The sequence below is a fragment of the Pleurodeles waltl genome, chromosome 7, assembly GCF_031143425.1.
Source record: "Pleurodeles waltl isolate 20211129_DDA chromosome 7, aPleWal1.hap1.20221129, whole genome shotgun sequence".
NCBI lineage: Eukaryota > Metazoa > Chordata > Amphibia > Caudata > Salamandridae > Pleurodeles > Pleurodeles waltl.
In genome coordinates, this window is record NC_090446.1 from 758,804,977 (window position 1) to 758,825,385 (window position 20,409).

Consider the following 20,409-nt stretch of genomic DNA (forward strand, 5'->3'; position numbering starts at 1 on the left):
TGGCACTCCAGTCCCATCATGTCCATGCATGAGAGTACATCATGTGGCCATCAGCAAATTGGCATGTAGTGTGCGTAGCAACCTGAAGGGCACAGTGAGTCATGATATGTATTCCACACAATAGCTTAGCAAGGCCTGGGGTAGTTTGAAAGATATGTGGCACTAAACACATTGCTCACATGATTCTCAGATGACCCATACAAGATGGATACACAGCTCATGCTGTCATGCACATGCATGTTGTCCAACATTTACAATTAATCATGAGGAAAGAGATGTCTTTGGATGGCAGTAATGGCTCCTTATCTAGTTATGCGAATCTAACTCAAGGATGATCTAGGACCCTAAAAACCTCACACAGCACAATGTGACAGAAGTTAACATAAGGTACTGGCCACCAATACCTGCACAATGTACATCCCATTGATTCCACACAGACTGAAACAAAAGGCCCACAAGAAGTCTAACCTGCACACAGAGGCACATTGTAGCCTGTGAGGAGGAAAAAGATGGTGAACTTTCGAACAAAATTGTGCACATGAGGTACTTACCTGATCCTCTGGTGAGCCATAGAGCTGTTCATACAGGGGTAGGAACACACTTAAAGGCAGGGGCCCATTCACCTGCTGGGTGTGGCATGATTTCTCCGAGAGGTGGCACACAGCAGCAGACGTTGTGAAGGTGTTACTGGCAAAAGTGTCAGGAGTCAAGTGAGTGAATCTGCACAACATGATGGCCATGTCCACCATGTATGCGGTCGTCACCACTGGCAGACACAGCTATTGGGCCATGACCGCCACTGGCAACAGCGTTAACCTATGGCTGTATCCACCAGGGTTGCAACCGCCTACTGCCATGATGACTTCCGCTGCCGGTCGTGGGCGGTTCGTACTGTCCAGTGGAGTAGGTTAGGCATCCACCATTTTGGTGGCCTGAAATGCTGTATTGGGTTTTATAAACTGTGTCACACCTCCGAACCATGTAGGTTTACCTCAAAAACAGACTTATCCTGTCTTGTCATGTAGGTCCTTCTACTTAAGTACCATTGTAGTATGTTGCAGGGCAGAGATGGCATTCAACAGTGGGGCACAGTCCACCACTGTCGACGGTCATTTTGGTGGTCAGAATATACAGTCACATTTTGGGGGGCAACTGTGTTGCACATCTTTGAGTTTGGTCCAAATCCATGTTGTGGGCACATGTTTTGAAAACCATAGGGAGCACATGCCAGCTTTGATTTGTACGGGTTGTTATGTCTATACAGTCAGAAAAGCTTTGTCACATGATATAATTAACATGCATCATGTATGTTGCTGTGGACAAACTGACTAATGTTGGAAATCATGTCTTGTCATACATAGGTACCCTGGGAGAGGGAGGATGCAACAACCTCCTGTCTACTGTCCACTGCCAGACCTTCAGACCATGGAGCAGTGCTGCATAATAATGTTATACCACCTGGATAGGCAAACTATAGAGGACTTATGTTGTCCATTGGAGCCAAATCTCATCCCAGCTATTATTTATCCAACCAGCATACCACCCATTGTACAAGTCATGTCAGTATTTTGCACGTCCTAGCCACAGGGTCCTTCCAACAGGTACAGTGACCCTATCGACTGGTATGAGCTATATCTGGTTTGCCTGATGTTGGAAAATGGGTTATTGGTAAGGGCAGATAGGTATCTACACTTAGCAATAGGCCACTAACCTCCACTTAGGTTCAGTTAGGTCTCAGTAAATTAAACCCAGCTCAACCCTTGGTAGTTTGCAACAAGCGACAAGGAATAACTTAGGAGTCAGAGTGTAAAACATTCAAATATCACAAAACAGTAATTAAATAAAACACAGGAAACAGTTTAAAAATCCAAAACCAATTTATAAAATTAGATTATATTTTTTATCTTTAGAATGACACAAAAACTAATACAATCGGATAAGGGGAACCGGAGACATTAATCTTTAAAGAATTATAGTTTTTTTAGCGCCTAGAAACAAAAAGCGCCAATCGGGTCATCTGGTTGCACCTCGACCGGGGCAAAGTCAAAGTTTAAGGCTGACCGCGATGGAGCCCCCCGGCCCGGCTACAGGCCACAGGAGGCCTCGGTCAAAAGTTTACCTTCGCACTTAGTCGTTTTTCTGAAGATTTTCTTCAGCGGGACAAACCTGACAGTCCAATCTGACCTCCTGGAACCCTTCTCCGGATACGCGTCGCGGGAATCCTTGGTGGAGATTTTTATTTTCGGATGTAGTCGTTTTTTCGAGGTGAAAATCCTTCGACTGGGGTAAACCTGGATCTTGATCTGACATCCTTGGAGCCCTCCTCGCATACGCTGGCTGGGAGGTCCCGGTCAACTTTGTACGTTCGGACTTGGGGCCAGATGTAGCAAAAGATTGCGAGTCGCAAATGGCCCGATTCACTATTTGCGACAGTGCAAATTCGGAAATGGTATGCAAAAACCCCATTTCCGACTTGCAAAAAGCGATGGGAGCTGTTAGCGAGTCGCATCAGTTGCGATCCCATTTTGCGACCCGCAAATAGCAAGACGCAATTTGCGAGTCGCAAAGCTTATGCAATTGCAAATCGCAAATTGCGACTAGTCGCAAAAAGCCCAGTTTGCATGTCCCATTTACCACTAACTAAGAGCAGGTGGTAACCATAACCAAAGCATAAAAGGAGACCCAGAAAGCATCTGGGTTACTCAAGATCGCGGAGATATACCTGATAGCAGTGAGGAGGAGAGTCCACGCCGCACAGCAGAGGAGGAGGGGCCACAGACAGGAGAAGATATATAGAACAAGGCAGACTCTTTTTCAGCAAACTGAGGATGAGATATACGATAAATACCGCCTTAGCTGCGCAGCCATACTAGAATTAATTGAGTTACTGAAACCACAGCTAGAACACCAGAGTCTGCGTGGCTGCGCCATCCCTACGCATGTGCAAGTGCTATGCTCACTGCACCTCTTGGCCTCGGGGAGCTATCAGGGGGTCATTGCTGTGGCAGGTGGGGTATCCCAAAGTGCAGTGTCCAGGTTCCTCAGGGCCTTCCTAGATGCCTTAGTCACGCACATGTCGCACTTCATATACCTACCAAGGCATGATGCAGAAATAAACAGCACCAAGCTGGACTTTTACCGCATTGCCAATTTTTCCCATGTCATAGGGTGTGTAGATGGGACACACATTCAAATATGCCCCCCTGCAAATCTGGAACATATTTTCCGCAACAGAACGTGTACCCACTCACTCAATATTCAGGTTGTTTGTGACGCCCATTATGTCATCATCGACATTGTAGCTAAGTTTCCAGGCAGTACCCATGACTCATACATGTTTAGGCATAGTGGGATAAATCAACGCCTGGAACGTGGGGAATTTGGAGACGGATACCTCCTAGGTAGAGCTACAGACACCTTGCAGACATACACACAGGTCACTGTGCACAACAATCAGGACTTCCTAACAGTGTACTTTTTGTGCCCAACAGGTGACAGTGCATATGCTCTAAGGCCATGGATTATGACTCCGTTTTTAACACCCAGCAATGAATGTGAGAGGCGATACAACAATGCACATAAGAGGACCAGGAATATGATAGAGCGCACATTCGGACTCCTGAAAGCAAGATTCAGATGCCTACACCGCAGTGGAGGTGCCCTCCAGTATACCCCCATTACAGCATTCAAAATTGTGGTTGCATGCGCCATCCTCCACAAAATAGCCACCCGACGTGGGCTACCTCTCACCCCTGCAGACCCAGATCCTGATGATGAAGAGCAAGAACAACCACATCGCCATCATGGGGATAGGAGTATAGCTAATCAAGGCAGACTGAGACGGGAACACATCGCAACACAGTACTTTGGAAGGTACGTGTCAACTCCAACCATACTCACCTATTGCCAAAAACTCCATTCGTTAAGTGGAACAAAAAAAACTATTTTATTAGTGCAGAAATGAAACTATTTACAAGTACTGAATGTCCATGGGCATGAAAATGCAAACCAGGCATGTGGCACATTGGCGTCATGTGCCACTTCTAATGGTCCGGGGTAATCTCTATGACCTTCTGCCCCTCCTGCCAGCCTGGCTGATCCCTGGTGCTTCCGTGGTGCTCTGCCTGCTACTCCTGAGCACCCTGCTGTCAGTGGCAGAGACACTGCTCACTGTCGAGCCCTCCTCACTGTCCTGGGGTGTTTTCTCTGTGCCCATAGACATATTCCGTGCCTCCATCAAGTCAATTATGTGGGTGAGACGTCCCAGGCCCCTAGCCACATCCCCAGCGAAATGGCCCATTTCCACCTGCAGCCCAACTGTCCTCCTCGACAGGCCTGTGGTGTTCATGGCTAGCCTGCCGATGGATGTGGCCATCCTGTCCAGTCTGTGCAGGAGCTGACGGTCCCTGCGCCACCCACCCTCGGCCTGGGCCAGTAGTCCTCCCGCCAGTTCCCTCATGGCTAGGGCAAGGTCCCCAGTGTTCGTGCAGATCATGTCCATCCTGGAGTTCAGTTGCTGCATGCTGGCCTGGTTATTGCGCATGAAGCGGTGCAGCACACCACTAATCCTCCGTAAAATTCGATTTTGTAGGCGCTGACCATGCAGCAGCTGTGCCTCACTGGTGCTGGGAGGTAGTTGGCCGGATGCAGACTGCAGCCCTGATGTCCTGGACCTGCGACGCCTGCGAAGCGGTGGCTGCCCAGTGATTTCAACTGTCTCATCCCTGCCTGTTGCTGGGGCAGCCTCTTGGGATACTGTTGCAGCAGGTGTGGATACTGCAGGGATGCTGCTGACCGTGCAGGTGGGAGTGCTGGCGGGTCCTGAGGTGTCCTCATGGGGCTGGCTGATTGGAGTAGTGGTGGTGTCTTGTTGGAGACCTGTGGGACATGGGGAACAGACTGTCAGTGTCTACTATCTGTTGCACACTTCCTAATAAACATTTGCCTATGAACTGCCTACTTGACTACATTTCCCATAATGCATCATTCTGGCGTTTGCTACCCTGAAATGGAGCTATCTTGGTTGTGCATGCCCCTGTGCACATGGTGGGTGGGGGTATGGCATTGATAGGGGTACAGGCATGTCACATGGTACTCACCGGTTGATGTGCTGGGCTCTGAGGTGTCCAGGTCCCCAAATCCAGAAACTGCCTCCTGCTCCAAGGTTTCCTCCACCCTTTCTTCCAGGGGTGTGGTTGATGGCACAGACGATGGTCCCCCTCCTGTGCCTCTCATCTCCCGGAGCCTTTCAGTCACCCTCTCCTTGGTCCGGGAGCGGAGGTCATACCACCTTTTTTTTATGTCATCTGCTCCTGTGGCTCACCCCCAGGGAATTTATTTTGTCCTGGATGTCCTGCCACAGCTGTTTCTTGGTGGCTTCAGGAACATTGAGGGCTGATTTTCCAAACAATTCGTCATAGTGCTGACAGCATTCGTCTGTCAGCACCTCCAACTCCCTCTCAGAGAACTTCAGCTTCCTCTTCCTTGGAGTTCCTTCCATGGCAGCTGCTGTTTGTCCTGTGTGTAGTTCAGCAGTTATAAAAGGGTGTGGTCCTCCCTCCTCCCAGGTGTATTTGTAAACTTCCTGGCTGTGATGTCATCATCATGTGCCAGGAAGTGTTTCCAGAGTGTTCTGGAGTGGTTTCTGGAGTGTTCTGCTGCACCTGTAATCAATTAACAGGCTAATCGCAATTTGCGACATCCACTCGCTAATTGCGAGTTCGTTTTTTGCTCAGTCGCAAAAAGCGACCTCGCAATCGGCGGACTCGCACACTGCGTTGCGAGTCCGGGTACGAGTCGCAATTTCGGCACTCTTTTTTTGCTTGCATTCCGATTTGCGACTCGCATTTTGCGAGTCGCACCAACTCGCAAATTCCGAGTCGCAAATTTTTTATTTGCTACATCTGGCCCCTTGTCTCTTTTTTGGAGATTTTCTTCACCCGGACGAACCCCCAAATCAGGCTGGGTCGCACTTGAGGCAAGCCGGCTAGAGTTGCCGCGGCAGGTCGGTCCCTCTATGGAGCTTTTTTTTCAAAAGTTCTCCAAACATCTCCAAACTTCTGGGTCTTCTCCCAGATGTTCTTTTAAGGTTCTTTTGCGGTCCACAGCTCTCCCCAAGGGTCCAGAAACTCTGAGATGATCCTTGGGGGGGTCGGACTACAACTCCCAGAATGCACCTGGCGCAAACTCCTTTTTGGCCACTGGGCGGTGGTCAGCTGGTTGATTTCTTCAGGAGTTGGTACAGAGGACTCTGGTTAGCATTTTTTCACCTGTAGCAAACAAGGAGTCCCTCCTTGAACCAGTTGAAGCCAGGCAAAGTCCTTCTTGTGGTGAAGCCCAAGTGTGCAGCTGGTGCAGTCCTTCTGAGTGCAGGTTCCAGGTGCAGACCAGGGGTCCAGCAGGGCAATCCTTCTTCTTCTGTAGTTCTTCCTGGTAGGGATGTGGTAGGGAACTGAGGTGTGGGTGCAGGTCTGCCAGTTTTATCCTTGCTCCTGGGTGAAAAACAGGGGGTTCCTGATTCTCCAATCAGGTGCAGGGTCCTTCCCCCTATGATGACCACTTCCTGGGAAGTGTGGCAAAAATCAATCCCAGGAGGCAACATTCCTCAAAAATCCATCATGGCTGAAAGTGATTTTTGGAGGTTACATCTGGCTGAGCCCACCCACTGGTGTGGCTAAAAATCCTAAACACACACCTCTCCTGCCCTCTCCTAATCTAATCAAGGGGGCACCTAGTTGTCTGGGGTTGCAGGATGTGGAGGTGTTGCTGGGTTTCTCCAAATGTCCTTCTCTGCCTTTGAAGACCAGTTTGGCAGCCCTCCCCTTCCCTGCCTCACCATCTTCAGAGGGGAAGTTCCCTCCCACAGGCACATCTCTTTGTGTGAAGCCAGGCCACTTCACACCTCATAAAGGCAGCCTGGCCAGGCTGCCAGCGGCTGGCCAATCAGAGAACAGCAGCTAAAACAATGCAGGGCTGAAATTGGCAACTTTTCAGGTGAAGTTTAAAACTCTTTCCCTGAACAAGTTATATTAAATCCAACAACTGGAAGTTGTGGGATTTATTATAACAATTAATTTGATACCAAACTCTTCGTATCTGACATTTAAGGGGACTTTTAAAATTAAAATTAAGTCTCCCCATTCTAGCCTATGAAGGCCATTCACTACAATGAGGGAAACACGAATTTGGCTGTTTTTACCTCACCAGGGCTTATAAAACTATTTTTATCAGGTCCCTGCTTATAGTTACATGGCACCCAGCCCCAGGGGCATATAGGGCACACCTTAGGGGTGACTTATATGTAAAAATAAGGCAGTTTAAGACTTTGGAACTACTTTGAATTCCAAAGTCGAATTTGCATATAATTTTAATTTAAAAGCAGCCAGCAAGGCAGGCCTGCCTTTAAAATGACACTGGGCACCTCAGCAGAGCACCTATGGGTGCTCTACCTATGCTGTGGTCCCTAAACCTACATGCCCTACCATATACTAGGGACTTATAGGTAGGTTGACTTAGCCAATTATAATTAGCCTAATTTGCATATTGATTTTACACAGAGCACAGGCCCTGGGACTGGTTAGCAGTACCCAGGGCACCATCAGAGTCAGGAAAACACCAGCAAAAAGTGGAAAATGGGGGCAAAAACTTAGGGGGCCTCTGCAATCAGCCCTGTTTTCTCACACCTGATGTGAGGATTTAGCCCATGTGAAGGCTGACTTTTATGGATTTGCCTGCCTCCTACATGTGGTGAGGGCTATTGATGGCACACACGTTGGCTTGCTGCCACCTCAGGCGAATGAACAAGTTTATCACAACAGAAAGATCTTTCATTCCATCAACGTGCAAGTTGTCTGTTTGGCGGATCTCTACATTTCACATGTCTCTGCCTGTTATCCGGGTTCAGTCCATGATTCTTTCATAATGCAGAACAGCACCATACCCAAGCTGATGTCATAACTGTACCCAGAAAGTGCCTGGATGGTTGGTAAGTCACATCTGTCCTGATTGTGTGTGTGCAATGTCAGATGCTACAATCATGAACTAAGTGTCTCATTGTTGCACACGTCCCATTCCTTAACGGGAGACTCTGCATATCCGAACTGTCCTTGGTTATTGAGACCACTAAGGAATCCAACTACGCCAGGAGAAGTCTGTTTCAAAGAGACTCATGTAAAAGCACAGCGGATAGTGGAGCAGGCTTTTGATCTCCTGAAGGCCATATTTAGCTATCTGGTCAGGACTGGTGGAGGCCTCCTCTTCTCACCCGGAAAAGTGTGTCAGATCACTGTTGCTTGCTGCATGCTCCACAACATCCCTTGCTGAGGAATATCCCATACATCCTAGAGGAGGGGGAGCCTGCAGTGCTACCGGTGAGAGTCCTGAAATGTTAAGATAGGATGATAGTGGTGAAGAGGAAAGAGCTGATTTGTGGGAAGGTCTCATCAACAGCTACTTTTCATGAGTGTAAGTATGTCATGTGATGTAATGACTGGCTGTACATCTGTAGTTGTGAGAATGTATGGAGCTGAGTGCATTTGGCAATGGGCAATGCACCTGTGAGACTAATAGACTGGACTCTGCCATGGACATTCCTCCACCATCACCCCTCACCATTTCACTACCCCCTCCAATATTGAGCACTTAAATAAACACACTTAGGGGGTCATTCTGACCCTGGCGATAAAAACCGCCAGGGCCAACGACCGCGGGAGCACCGCCAACAGGCTGGCGGTGCTCCCATGGGCATTCTGACCGCGGCGGTACAGCCGCGGTCAGAAACGGAAAACCGGTGGTGTACCGCCGGTTTCCCGCTGCCCTGGGGAATACTCCATGGCGGCGCAGCCCCATACCGAGCCCCATACCGCCATCCTGTTCCTGGCGGTTTTGGCTGCCAGGAAGAGAATGGCGGTATGGGGTGTCGTGGGGCCCCTGGGGGCCCCTGCAGTGCCAACTGCACCCGTCGCACCCCTTCCACTCCGTCGGCTCCATTCAGAGCCGGCATCCTCATGTAAGGGTGTTTCCCGCTGGGCTGGCGGGCGGCCTTCTGGCGGTCGCCCGCCAGCCCAGCGGGAAACCCAGAATACCCGCGGCGGTCTTTTGACCGCGCAGCGGTATTCTGGCGGGCCCCGCCAGGCCGGCGGCTACCGCCGCCGGCCAGGGTCAGGATGAGGCCCTTAAAACACAAAACAATCTGGAGTCTGTCTTTGATTTCGAAATAGTGTATTAGCAATTACAGTGACAAAATGCTCTTAGTCCATGAGGAATCTAAGCAGATGTCACACAGTGGGACCCACATCTGTGAAATCGTAAGGGAAAGTGACAACTCAGTGACCATACACTGGGTGAAAACGACCGACAGTAGAGAGGTAGTAGTGTTAAAGTACATGTAGTAGGCAGGTCTGTACTCTTACCTGTTTCTCACTGGAAATATTGCTGGATCACTGAGTCCCTGTTGTTCATGTCTTCTTCCTCTGCTTCCTCATCTTCACTGTCCACATGCTCCACAGCTGCCACAACACCACCATCTGGACCATCCTCCTGCAGAAAAGGCACCTGTCATCGCAAAGCCAAGTTGTGAAGCATACAGTAGGCCACGATGATCTGGCACACCTTCTTTCGTGAGTAGAATAGGGATCCACCTGTCATATGGAGGCACCTGAACCTGGCCTTCAGGAGGCCGAAGGTCCGCTCGATCACCTTCCTAGTTCGCCCATGGGCCTCATTGTAGAGTTCCTCTGCCCTTGTCCTGGGATTCCTCACTGGGGTCAGTAGCCATGACAGGTTGGGGTAACCAGAGTCACCTGCAAATGGTGAGGGACAACTGTTAGACACACACTAACCTGGAGGGATATCCCCAGACAACCATTCCCACTGACTTGCTTCCAGGTGCTCACCTAATAGTCACACACGGTGCCTCTGGAGTTGACCCATCACATAAGGGATGCTGCTATTCTGCAGGATGTAGGCGGCATGCACTGAGCCAGGGAACATGGTATTCACATGGGAGATGTACTGGTCTGCCAAACATACCATCTGTACATTCATCGAATGATAACTCTTCCGGTTTCTGTACACCTGTTCACTCCTGTGGGGGGGGACCAAAGCCACATGGGTCCCATCAATGGCACCTATGAAGTTGGGGATGTGTCCCAGGGCATAGAAATCACCTTTCACTGTAGGCAAATCCTCCACCTGAGGAAAAACTATGTAGCTCTGCATGTGTTTCAGAAGGGCAGACAACACTCTGTACAATACGTTGGAAAACATAGGCTGGGACATCCCTGATGCAATGGCCACTGTTGTTTGAAAAGACCCACTTGCAAGGAAATGGAGCACTGACAGCACCTGCACTTGAGGGGGGATTCCTGTGGGATGGCGGATTGCTGACATCAGGTCTGGCTCCAACTGGGTACACAGTTCCTGGATTGTGGCACGGTCAAGCCTGTATGTGATAATCACGTGTCGCTCCTCCATTGCTGACAGGTCCACCAACGGTGGGTACACCGGAGGATGCCGCCATCTCCTCACATGTCCCAGCGGACGGTGCCTATGAAGGACAACAGCGAACACAGAGTCAAACAACTCAGAGGTAGGTACCCACAGTTTACACAGAACACCATTCATACTATAAAGATGGCCTGTATGTTTGTTGAGTCTAGGCCTAGGTATGTGTGACGCAGTTGAAAATTAAGCCATGTTGGCCCCTGAAATGACAGCTGCCTGACCTGTAAAGTGGGACAATGGGATGTGAGGTAACTGCGCCGGCATTGTACACCGTCGCGGTAGGTGGTCGAAGAACGTGGCGCAAAGCTGCATTGGTTAACATTGGACCCTATTTGTCCCAGGAGCCAATGACGATGTACGCCGGCGGTGACGGTACGCACCGCCGTGGACGTGACTGCCATTTTCTATCCGTTCAATAACTCGATACCTGATCTTTGACAGGAGAGGACCTACACTGCAAGTGCTGCTGTGACCTCGGTCTGGAAGAGACAATGGCTCCAGTCTCTGGGGAAAGGACCCCTGCCTTCACATCGGAGGAGTTGGTGAAGCTCATGGATGGGGTCCTCCCCCAGTACATGCTACTCTACGGTCCTCCAGACAAACAGGTACGTACAAAGGGAGCAAGTTGTATGGGCTATGCCTGTGTGGAGAGGGCTGGATGTAAGAAGGAAGGGGGGAGAGTGCTGCATGCATGAAAGACGGTGAATGCATGTGCCACATGGCAAGGGTAGGGATGGTGGCCAATCAGTTTGACGGTGCAGTTGGTAATAACTTCTCTTTTTCCCCTGTACATTTCATGTAGGTCAGCGCCCACCAGAAAAAAGATATTTGGTGTGCCATCGCCAAGGACGTCCGGACCCTGGGGTCTACCACAGACGGAGCACCCACTGCCGGAAAAGATGGGAGGACATTCGCCGCTGGAGCAAGAAGACGGCGGAGGCTCAGCTGGGGATGGCCTCCAAACGTGGGAGGGGTGCCCGTCACACCATGACCCCCCTGTTGTTCAGGATCCTGGCAGTGGCCTACCCGGAGTTGGATGGGCGCTTGAGGGCATCACAGCAGCCACAAGGGGGTGAGTACACTCTCATTCTGCTGACTTTCCGTGCAGTGGAGGTGTCTGGGTGGGGGAGGTGGGCTGTGGGTTTCCCTAGGCCAGGGCGAGTTCCGTAGGCAAGGCCCCTCCGTAAGGCAGGCCATGTGGCACCCCACCCCACCTCTGTAGAGTGCCAAGTACACCTAGTCATGCCCCTGTGTCATCTATGTGTGCAGATGTCGTCCATAGCCTTGTAGGGCATTTCCCAGGAATTGAACAGTGGACCCCAAGAGCGCGGCATAGTGCAGGGGGCTTCTGTGTCTGTCATGTCCGCCAACAGTAGCGGTAATGCATGCACTCAACATGTCTTTCTTCTGTCGTCCCCCTCCTTTTTGTGGTCTCCCTGTTCTTGTGTGCATTAGCATCATCAGGCGGAGGAGCAGTGGCACCGGAGCATGAGGGAGCTGCATCCCACATGGCCCTGGAGGGCGAGACTACGGACTCAGAGTTCACCAGTGGGACAGAGGGCGAGGGGAGCTCCACGGCGTGGACAGGAGCTGACACCAGCGACACGGACTCGTCCTCTGATGGGAGCTCCCTTGTGGTGGCGGCAACATCTGTGCCCACCGCATCTACAGGTACAGCCGCCACCCCCCCTACCAGCACCACCCTCCCAGCAGACCCTCAGCCTTTGCACCGTGCCCGCTCACCCAGGAGGGTGGGCAGCACCTTCGCCCCAGGCACCTCAGGCCCTGCCCCAGTCACCCCTGCTGCCCTCAGTGAGGAGGCCATTGACCTCCTCAGGTCCCTCACTGTTGGGCAGTCCACCATTTTGAATGCCATCCAGGGTGTAGAGAGGCAGTGGCAACAAACAAATGCATTCCTGTAGGGCATTCATTCTGGTCAGGCGGCCCTTCAGCGAGCTTTTCAGACTCTGGCCTCAGCAATGATGGCAGCCATTGTCCCCGTCTCTAGCCTCCCCCCTCCAACTTCCTCCACCCAGACCCAATCCTCTGTACCTCAGCCTATCCCAAGCACACCTACAGACCAGCATGCACACACGTCAACACACAAGGGAAGCTCTGGCAAACATAAGCACCTCACATCCCACAGGCACTCACGCAAGCATCACACACATGCAGACACACCAACATCCACTGCCTCCACTGTGTCCCCCTCCTCCTCGTCTCCCTCCTCCCTCCCAGTCTCGTCTACACTCACACCTGCATGCACTACCTCTACAGCCACTACGTCCCTATCCAGCACACCCACCACCACACCCCGCTCACGTGCTGTCACCACCCCCACTACCATTCACACGTTCCCTGTGTCCTCTCCCAGTGTGTCTGTGATGCCCCCTCCCAAGATACACAAACGCAGGCACACACCCACCCAACAGCCATCCACCTCACGACAGCCTCCAGCGCATGCACCTTCACCCAAAGTCAACAAACGTGCACCTACTACAACCACCACCTCTTCCTCCACTCCCAAACCCCCTCCCGCTACCCGTCCCAGTGTGTCCCAAAAACTTTTCCTGTCCACCCTTGACCTCTTTCCCACACCTCCCCCACCCCGTCCATCTCTTAGGTCCCGAACTAGCACCTCAGCCACAACATCTCCGGGACCAGTGGTGCCTGTAGTCACAGGAATCTGGAGGGCACTGGCCACCAGCGCAGCCAGTGTGGCACGGAGCCACAGCACAGACAGTCCCCCACCTGTGAAGCATCAGAAGTTGGCCAGTGCCCAGCGGGAGAGGGGGAAGACTCCAGCCACCAAAGCCGCTCCCAGGGGTCCTGGTGGGAGTGTGGAGTCAGCTGTGACACATTCCAAGGTGGGGAAGGGCCACAAGAAACCCGGCAAGTCTGGGAAGAGCAGCACGGCGGAGAAGACCACCATCATCCCCGATGCCCAGGAGCCCACCTCCAGCACAAGCCCAGCTGCCCAGGACAGGACCGCCAGCACTAGCCCACATGCCCAGGAGGGGCCCGCCAGCACCAGCCCAGCTGCCCAGGACAGTACCGCCAGCACTAGCCCACCTGCCCAGGAGGGGCCCACCAGCACCAGCCCAGCTGCCCAGGAGGCCACCGCCAGCACCAGCCCAGCTGCCCAGGAGGCGACCACCAGCACCAGCCCACCTGCCCAGGAGGCCACCGCCAGCACTAGCCCACCTGCCCAGGAGGCCAGCACCAGCCCAATTGCCCAGGATGCCACCACCAGCACTAGCCCCGCTGGGCCATGAAGGACCGCCAGCACAAACCCCGCTGGGCCATGAAGGACCGCCAGCACAAGCCCCGCTGGGCCATGAAGGACCGCCAGCTGCTGAGATCCTGCAATGGAGACCGCCATCTCAAGCACTGCTGCACAGGGCACCGCCGTCTCAAGCACCGCTGAACAGCAGCGCCATCTCAAGCACCGCTGAACAGGGCACCGCCATCTCAAGCACCGCTGAACAGGGCACCGCCGTCTCAAGCACTGCTGAACAGGGCACCGCCAACTCAAGCACCGCTGAACAGAGCACCGCCAACTCAAGCACCGCTGAACAGGGCACCGCCGTCTCAAACACTGCTGAACAGGGCACCGTTAACTCAAGCACCGCTGAACAGGGCACCGCCGTCTCAAGCACCGCTGCACAGGGCACTGCCGTCTCAAGCACCGCTGAACAGGGCACCGCCAACTCAAGCACCGCTGAACAGGGCACCGCCATCTCAAGCACCGCTGAACAGGGCACCGCCAACTCAAGCACAGCTGAACAGGGCACCGCCATCTCAAGCACCGCTGAACAGTGCACCGCCATCTCAAGCACCGCTGGCCCATGAGCGGCAAGGGCACTGACGCAACTGAGTCCGTCACGGGGTGAATGATGCACTCTGTGCACCATGCCCCCTCCAGAACCAGTGGAGACTGTCATCCACTACCTCTGTCCTTAGCAGAATGAAGCACTCTGGGCACCATGCCCCCTCCAGAACCAGTGGAGACTGTCATCCACTATCTCTGTCCTTAGCAGGATGAAGCACTCTGGGCACCATGCCCCCTCCAGAACCCGTGGAGAAAAGCATCCACTACCCCATTTCTTGGCAGGATGAAGCACTCTGGGCACCATGCCCCCTCCAGAACCAGTGGAGACTTTTATCCACTTGTGAGACTGTGGCTTTGCACTCCCCAGGATATGGCAGTGGGCAACCCACCCACTGTAGAGACTTGAGAGACTGTGGCTTTGCACTCCCCAGGATGGAACAGTGGGCAAACCACCCACTGTATAGACTTGAGAGACTGTGGCTTTGCACTCCCCAGGATGGAACAGTGGGCATGTGACCCCCTCGTGGATTTGGCGTTGTGCACTCAAGGGCTCATGTGCCCCCCCTTTCCCTCCCCCTGAGGTGCCTGTTTAGTTGCTCTATGATGCCCCTGCAGTGTTCTCTCCGTCATGGTCGGGGATCTTGTGTGGGCCTCGCCCATACCGTGTGGTCTCCATGTTCCACAGACTTTCTTAGAGCACTACCTTGACTACTATGCTTGGTATATATTATGTACATGGTGTATTTATATATTTCTGCCTACTTGCTTTTAATATATTACAATGGTTACACTCATTTTCTATTGTCTTTGCATTCTTCCGGGGGTTTGGGAGGTGTAACTGTGATATATTGATATGTATTAGTGTGTGTGTTGTAGTGGGTGAGGGTGGGGGTGTTGCGTGTGTGTGTCCCTGTTTTTTGCCACCCCCTCCCCTGTGTTGTAAGTGCAGTACTCACTGTGGTCTTCGCCACCGGCGTTCGTGCTCCTGGTAGAGGAGCAGGAAGACTGTTGCAGGGATAATTTGGAGTTCTGGGTCCATGCGTCCTCGTTCTTCGTGCGGTGTGTAGAGGTGAGTGTTCTCCCTTCGGGATTCCTGTTTGCGCCGTGTTTTTATCCGCGGTGAATCCGCCCCAGAAAAGGTGGCGGATTGGCCTGTCATAATAGTGTGGGCGGTACATTGTCTCCCCCCTGTCTGTTGGCGGTGACCGCCGCGCTGTTTGTTTGTGCCGCCGTGGCGGTCGGAGTGTTAAAGTGGCTGTCTTTGTTGCCGGTTTCCGCCATAGTCGTAATTGCAAATTTTTTACGCCGGCCTGTTGGCGGTCTTACCGCCGCTTTAACACCGACTGCCAGGGTTGTAATGACCACCATAGTGTGTTTTGCTGCAATAAACTGCATGTGGTTTCATCAAGAGCTGAGTGAGCTGTATATTCTTTGGTTTCATTTGAATAATTGTACTGATTTGCTCCATCGGTTAACTGCTTCACCCCCATTTTGCCGATCCTGCAGGAGTGCTGTTTTCTGTCACATAATTATGTCAATGTATGTGTCATGAAAAGCATTTTTTGTTTCAAAAATGCATGTTTAATAGTTATTATCTCTATGAAAGATATCGTATTGCATGTAGTGTAGAATTTATATGGCATATCATACGCCTTATGTAAATGCAAAGTACTCCGGCTTGTAATGACGTCCTGAGCATCCTTTTGAAGTGCATGGTTGACATGGTGTGGGTTGTAGTTTGTCCTATGCAGGAGATGTTAGATGTGGGGTGTGAGGATTTGAGATATGCTTTCAGAAAGGTGCAGCAAATTGGTGGCTGCTCATAAGCTTGAGGTGTTACAAAGCATCTGACAAAATATGTGACAATTCAGGCAAAAGATAACATCTATAGGAGTGGTCTGTACCATGCTATTGAATGTGCGAAAGTGGCGCTCACGCAGGAGTGATAGAGAATAAGACCAGGTAAACAGAATTTACAAGTTACCACCGATTTGCTGCATGGAGAATTTTGCTAGGAATTTGCAGCTAACAAATAACATAGTTATTTGCTCTATAGAGTGTACCCACAAGTGACAGAGGAGCAGGCTATGGGAGGGCACAGGTTACAACCAACAAAGATATGTTATGTTTAGTCCACCCGGGACTGACAGTGGAGCAACCTATAGGAAGGTATAGGTTACAAATGACCATGATATAAGCTGTCTTGGAGTAATCACGGACGGTCAAGAAGAAACCATTTGGAAACCACTGTTTACGGTTGACTTACAGAATATCATGATCATAAATATCTAGGGTCACAAATATAGTGTCAAAAATATAGTTTACCATAATATTGTGTTCCTATACCTATGGTGGGAATAACAAAACTATCATGTTAAAAGTATAGTGGAAGAGAATATTAATCCAAAGCAGGTGAGAATATATTTTTGAATACATATCAACTTTAAAGTATTTGATTTAAAATAGATAATAAGATAAAAATAAAAATATGCTAAATACATATGGCCTTGTGAGTGTGGCGGTCTGTGGACAGCCATGGTGGTGTTGGCTGTCAGACCACCATCGGTTTGGAGGTTGAACCGCTGTATTATGAGTTATGCAGGCCTATGAAGCAAAGAGCGACACAGTTCTCCTGGCACTGCCATGTAGCACAGACTGCCGTGGTCAGGAAGCAGCACAAACAGACCAGTGGAGACCGGGTTTTCGCCAGATACATTATGCGTCTGCACACCGCGAAAGTGACCATGGTGGTCCAACCACTAGTCTCAGCAGGTGGAAATGAGGAGTGTAAAGGGAAACACTCACCTACAGCCTTACACGTCCGGTGCTGCCATGGAGACCATCACACATGTCCTGCTGCTGTTGTTGATTATCGATGGAGCACAAAATTCACGCTGCGGTGGGCGCAACTGACCATAAGTACACACATCTACCTATGTCATGCAGCTCAACAATAGAGCGTCTAACCGTCAGCCACATCATTTGGGGGTCACGCTATGGGCACAAAGTACGTCTCATTATGTTCCGGGTCAGAATCATACTAAAAAAAGGACACATTCACAGTCACAAAATGCTCCCTTTGGGCAGGTCAGTCACACTGCATCACAACACTACACAAAAACACGTCTGCTCATCCTGGGTATAGGGACAGTGAAGTGTACACAACATTGTGTCACACAACACCAATAATACAGCAACATCACCTCTAACAATACAACTCACTCACTCACATAGCACACATGCTTTGGACTGCTGTCACATTCAACACACATATGTATGGATGTGGCATGGAACACAAACACCACTTCCATTAAACAGCCGTGCAATGGACATACACAATGGAAGGACAATAGGATGCACAATAAACAGAGAGACACATAAACAAAGCTCACTATACAAACAATACTTGTACAATAGGGATGGTGGCATTAGGAGCACTCAGGGAAAAAGCTGCACTGGGACACATATCACTTTCAGCATGTCCCTTAAGCAGCCTTTGCACATAAACTGCCTCTTCAGGTATCTGTGGGACAAATACCACTAGAGCCAAGTGACATGCCAATCTGCACAGTGTGAAAGCATAAGTCAACAAAACAAATACAACTCCAACTGCATGGGACATACATCTACATGAAGTAGCTGCAAGATACACATAGCTAAATGGACACATGCACAGGCAAATGCAAACAAAGGTAGCACACTGAAACACACTCCAAGTCTGCACAAACAAAACTTAAGCTGCCCCACATTAGATGAATGAATAAGCCATATCAGGGGGACAAGTCTAGCACCATACGCACTCACATTGGACATCTCAAGATGAAATACTTACCATACAAAACAAAACACAATGCTATGATGCCACAATGGCATAAACAAACACATATCCATACAGTCAACATATACCTTTGTCTTGGGTGACACCAGCACATCCCACAAAGTCAGATTTTGCAAACAACAGCAAATGCATCAGAAAGCAGGTCGAAACACACACAACTGGAGGCATACTGCACAAGTTACTCAGGAACAACATTAAGGTAGAAAAGGAATTGCAGGACAAATGTGTACCCAAAAAACAACTATTTGGGTTTATTAATGATGAAATTCAAGTTGTCCAAGGCCATTGGCCAGTCCATATGCAATTGTCCAGGCACATCTCTGTGCTCTCACTTGACACCTAAACTGCCAAGGAACCTCCAAAGAAAGGGGCATCAAGTGGGCAGGCAGGGACCTCAGGGATCATCTGGGGGGTGTCAGATTTGAAAGGGATGGGTTTGGGTTTCAGAGTGGTGGACTGCTTCTTAGGGGGACTGGGCTTCTTCTTGGAGGGAGGGGTATGGGTGCTTGTGGGGGGGCAGCTGTGACAGGGAGGACTTGGAGGTGGAAGGGATTGGTTGGGAGGTGAGCGGGGGCCTCTTAGGTTTGGGACAGGTGGAGTGAACAGGGGAAAGGGCTAGCTCAAAAAATCTGTTTTAGGAACACAGGGCTGGACAGCAGAAGGGGAGGATTTGGAGGTCGAGGGAGTGGTTGTCTGCTGTGTCAGTGTGGATGTCTTGGGTTTGTGTGTGAGTGAGATATGCTTATGTTTGGGTGGTGTCTGTTGCATGTGTCAGTGTGGGCGATTGAATGTCTTGTGGAGGTGGAGGTACTGGGTGATGGATTGGTGGATGTGTGTCTGTCTGTTGGGGTAGTGTCTGCGGGTATGGTTGTAGTGGTGGATATGTGTCTGTCAGTTGGGGTGGTATCTGCAGGTATGCTGGATGTGGTGGATATATGTGTGTCTGTTGGGGTGGTGTCTGCAGGTATGGTGGATACGGTGGATATTTGTGTGTCTGTTGGGGTGGTATCTGCAGGAATGGTAGATGTGTCACTGACTGTTATGGTGGTGCCTGTGGGTATGCTTGATGTGGTTTGTGGGTGCCTTGGAAAGTGGTGGCTAATGTTGTGTGTGCAGATGTCTGATAAGTGTTAGCGTATTGGTGTGTGTTGTGGTGTTTGTGTTTACGTATACTGCTTTTGTGTGTTGAGGTGTGTATGTGTGGATTGGTCTGTGCGCTTTGAATAGGTAGGGGAATGGGGGATTTGGAATGGGAAGAGAGAGGTGGAGGTGGGCGGAAGGTGGAGGGTGACTGGCTGCCATCAGTGTGGAGGCCAGAGCCTGAAAAGATTTCTGTAGGCCAGACATTGCACTATGAATGCCTTCCAGGAATGTATTTGTTTGCTGCCGTTGGGTGGACAACCCCTGGATGGCATTCACAATGGCTGTCTGACCCATAGAGATACTTCTCAGGAGGTCAATAGCCTCCTCACTGAGGGCAGCAGGAGTAACAGGGGCTGGGGCGGAGGTTACTGCAGCAAAGGAGACGCCTATCCTCTTGGGTGAGTGAGCATGGCCTACTCTGTGGAGAGCAACAGGGAGGGGGGTGATAGAACTGGGGTGGAGGACAAAGATGGTACAGAAGTACATCCCGATGGGTCCACCACTACTAGGGAGTGGCCACTGGAGGAAGAATCTGATGATAAGGATGTAGATCCTGTCTCCTCTGTGGCATTCCCCTCACCCTTCAGGCCACTGAGTCCCTCTGTGTCGGTTATGTCTAGACCTGAGGTCCCATGGCCAGATGCTTCCTCACTCGGCTGTGCTATATCTACTTCACTTCCCTGGGCTGATGCTGCAAATACAGATAAATAGGGTCATCACATGTCCATGATTACACTTAAACAACAGCTGTGATTATCAAAAATTACCATGATGTCAAGTAGACCCCGGCAACAATCTCCACCTAAGTGGCCCATACATGAACCATACCATATGCATGCATGTCTTACGAACTGTCAACAGTTGCCCATAGAAAAATCAGGATCTCAGAAAACTACAATTGCATGGCTGAAGTTGTGCAATCACAGTAACCATTAAACAAGTAGGAGACCTCATCAACTTCAATACTTTGCTTTGTGGAGCATACGTCTGTTACCTGTTGTAATACAATAGTAGGCCAATGGCAACTCCATTTCCACAGATCCCACGCAATGTCATGCAGACATCTATTTGTCACATACACAATAGCACAACA